Below are 4,310 nucleotides of genomic sequence, written 5' to 3' on the forward strand. Positions count from 1 at the left end.
GAATGCAATACACCAGAGATGGATTACGGATTGGCTTTTAATAAAAGGGGGTTTATTTCATTAGTTCTTCAGGAGAAAGGCAGCTAGCTTTCAACTGAATTTCTTTCTCATGTGGGAAGGTAGAGGAGGATCTCTGCTGGCCTTCTCTCCAGGACTCTGGGTTCCAACATCTTTCCCCAGGATGATTTCTTTCTGCATCTCCAAAGGCTTGGGCTGAGCTGTGAGTGCTGAGATGAGGTATGCTGAGCTGCTTGGGCTGTGCTACATTGAGTCTCTCATTTAAGCACCAGCAAATTAAGTCAAACATCATTCATTGCTGCAGGCATGCCTCCTAGCCAACTGCAGATGTAATCAGCAACAGATGAGGTTCACATGCCATTGGCTCATGTCCACAGTCATATAACTTGGCACCTTCATTAGACCAGATTGACAACTGAATCTAACTACTACAGTGAGACTGAAGTATAAACACTACCGAACCAAACTGTCCATCCATCTCAACCACCAACAATGAAGAGAGGAAAAACTTCATAAAGAAACAACAACAAAAACTTGAGTAGTTTTTACAAGGATAATAATTATCCAGCTCCTGAGACAGTGCTTGCAAGGATTAAAGGCTGAGTGAAGGCAATATTTGGGGGCTAGTCTTCCACATATAACCTTAAAAAAACCCCAAAGTTTCGTAAACACATTAACTTGTCTATGAATTAGAGAACAAGATATTGCTGCTTCTTCATTTTGTCTTTTGAATATACAATATTTTGTAGACTCTGCCCTTCAATGTGAAAGCAGAACATTTTAAAAAAATAGCTAAAAATTTTGAAATCATTTGATATCCAAATCTTTGGGACCATGTATCTTAACTGTGAAACTAAACATACTTATACCTGCTCCTTCCTTCAATAAAACCTCACTAAAGTTAGAAAACAGAAACAATCACCAAATATGACTAATGTTTAAAGTCCTTGAAAGTATTAAGACTTTTAGAGAAAAAGGAAGGAAAGATAGAAAATGGGGAAATAAACAAGAATAGGGAGGAAGGAAGCTTAAAAAGAAAGGAGAAAATCAATGGGCCTCTCTTTTATTTGGCAACAAGCAAATGCAAAAAAGTTCATTTTTAATTTACTCAGTTATCTGTTTTTTGCACATCTGCATTCTGGCCAGAAGGGACTTTGGGGTTTTTCTATAGCACATGAGCATCTGTGGGTTCTATCCTCTTATAATAGTTCTTCTATGTCAATAATCTCAAAGCCAAACTTCCTGTAGAAGTCAATTGCCAACTCATTGTTGATCTGAACATGTAGACAGATGTTAAAAGTGCCATCTTTTTAACAGATGTTTAAGACATGATTTTACATTTTCATTCCTATTTTCTAGACTTCAGTAAGGTGCCAGATATCTTAGTGTCATATTGCAAAGTCTCTTTTGATTCTGTGAATGATCCACCCTACAGCATACTGTGCCTACTGCAATATCATTGATATTGCAAGTTTTGCTAGCTCTTCAACCTCCAAAATATCCTTGAACAACTTGTCATTGTGACTGACTGGAAAGATAACTTAGTTTAATCTCTTCGACTGTTTAATATTGTGTGGTGTCTCATATCCCAGCTCAATCTGGCCTTTCTTCTTTGCCTGCTGAGGCCATAATTACCACTGACACCAACATTGTCATAGCTGCTGCCCTGAGCTCTTCATGCTCTCAACTTGGGCCACTCAACCCCGCAAACCAGTCTCCTCTCCCAGGGCAGGAGTTGAGCATGGCCCTATGCCTTAAGAGGGGGCAGAGATGTCTTCCATGCTGTGTTGGTACTGCAAGCTTCTCCCCATGTGCACATGGGGCATTTGGCCTCCCAGTCTATGTCTTTTGATTGAGCAGTTTAATCCATTAACATGTAGTGTATTTACTATAAAGGTGGTACTTCTTTCTACCATTTTGTCTTTCAGATTTTCTTTTATGTCACATCTTACCTTTTGCTCTCATTTTACCCTGCTAAAAATCTACACCTCTACCCCTTTTCTCCAAACCTCCCTTTCCTGTCTTTTCCTATCTGTCTGCAGTGCCCCAATTAGTATTTCTTGTCTCTTGTTCAAAAAACCTCTCAGTGGATGTTTTTCTGAACATATTCTAAACTTATCCTTATTTTTGAAGGAAAGTTTCATCAGATATATAATTCTTGGTTGTCAGTTTTACTGTTTCAGGATCTTAAATATATCACACTACTGCCTTCTCACCTCCACAGTTACTGCTGAGAGTCTTATCAGCTTCCCTTGTATGTGATGGAACATTTTTCTCCTGCTGCTTTCAGAATTCTCTTTGTCTTTGACATTTGACAATCTTATTAGTAAGTGTTTTGGAGTAGGTGTATTTGGATCTATTCTGTTTGGGAAAGCCTTACATTTTGGATCTGTAAATGTGCATCTTTCATAAGAGTTGGGAAATTTTCAATGATTATTTCCTCCATTATTCTTTCTGCCCCCTTTCCCTTCTCTTCTTCTACTGGGACACCAATAACGTGTATGTTCAATCACTTCATGCTGTCATTAAATTCCCTGAGAACCTATTCATAGTTTTCCATTCTTTTACCTATCTATTCTTTTGTGCGTAGAATTTCATATTTCTTGTCCTCTAGTTCACTAATCCTTTCTTCTGTCTCTTAAAATCTGCTGTTGCATGTTTCCATTCTGTTTTTTCTCTCTTCTATCATGCCTTTCATTCCCATAAGTTCTGGCATTTGTTTTTGTAAGCTTTCAAGTTCTTTTCTATGGTCACACAGTGTCTTCTTTATGTCCTTCATCTCTGTCACATTTTCCCTCAGTTCATTAAATTGATTTAGAAGATTTGTTGGAACACATTTAATTAGTCATTTCAACTCCTGTATTTCATTCAACTCCTATCTTCCATTGACTGGGTCATATCTTTATGCTTCTTAAAATGACTCATGATTTTCCCTGTCTAATTATCTGATCTCCTTGGTTAGTTTATTCTGTAGGTCATTTTCTCTCTTTTACCTAGGGTTTTCTTATTGGTTGGTGTGCTGGTTTGAGATTGTTATGTACCCCAGCAAAACCATGTTCTGTTAATCCAATCTTGTGAGGGCAGAGCTACTGTGGGTGGGAACTTTGATCAGATTGTTTCCATGGAAACATGACCCAGCCATTTCAAGGTGAGTCATAATGCAATTACTGGAGTGTCTTAAGAGAGGAGACATTCTGGAGAGATTTAGACATTTGGAGATGCAAAGAAAAACTCAAAGAGGCAGCCAAGAGATGCTAAGAGATGTAATACAAAGTTTGCCCCTGGGAGAGGCAAGTAGGACCCATAGGAGCTGCAAAAGCCATTTTTGAAGTCAGAAACCAGAACTCAGCAGACATTGTCACATGCCTTCAGAGCTGAAAGAGGTGTTCCAGATGCTGGTGGCCTTTCCTTCAAAGTCAAGGTTGCTTTCTTTGTCTGAGTTAATTTGGACATTTTCATGGTCTTAGAACTGTACATTTATAACCTAATAAATCCCCTTTGTAAAAGCCAATCCATTTCTGGTGTATTGTATTCTGACAGCATTGACAAACTGAATCAGTTGACTTTGCTCTCTTTCTGTTCTTTGGATTTCAATTCAACATATTCCAGAACTCTAGCATCATCAGAGATAACAAATATTGCACACTAAATGCAAGATGTTGGTGGGGGGATGTGTGTGGGAATCCTGTATTTTATGAATGATTCTTCTGGAAACACCCCCAAATCAAGACATAAGAATAAATGAAATAAAACGTTTTGGACTTGTCTGATAAAGGGCAAAATGCTGATGAAAGAAATCATAGAATACTCAAATGGAGAAACGAAGTCTTCATGAATTGTGAAACTCAATATAGCAAAGTCTTAAAAGACTAATGATGGAGGAATCACTCTACTCTTTATGAAGTCTTAGCACATACCTACAGTAATCATGATAGTGTGTTATTGCAAAAAGAAAAATACCTGGATCAATGGAGTAGATTGGAAACCCAGAAATAAATGTATATATCTCAATTGATTTTTGAGAAATGAGCAAAAGCAATTCAATGGAGGAAGGATAGACTTTTCAATAAATTGTACTGGAGTAATTGGATACCCCAATTCTAAAAAATGAACCTAACCTAAACCTTAGGTGTATTGCTTCTGGAACAAAGTATGGAAGAGCACATATAAGTTCTCCACACATTCTCTTCCACTGACATTGCTACATCAAAATGTGTTCCATAATGCTCACCTTCTCTACAGAAGAAAATCTGCCCCATTACCCAATCATATAACCTCTTCTCTTAATTATA

General features: G+C 37.7%; 1 pseudogene; it reads right to left on the minus strand.

Moving 5' to 3' along the window:
• Positions 1-1,126: 1,126 nt before the first annotated feature.
• LOC143680786 (N-alpha-acetyltransferase 50 pseudogene) lies at positions 1,127-3,477 on the minus strand (annotated as a pseudogene).
• Between the last annotated feature and the right edge of the window lie 833 nt (positions 3,478-4,310).

This window comes from Tamandua tetradactyla, chromosome 1 (assembly GCF_023851605.1).
Source record: "Tamandua tetradactyla isolate mTamTet1 chromosome 1, mTamTet1.pri, whole genome shotgun sequence".
Lineage (NCBI taxonomy): Eukaryota > Metazoa > Chordata > Mammalia > Pilosa > Myrmecophagidae > Tamandua > Tamandua tetradactyla.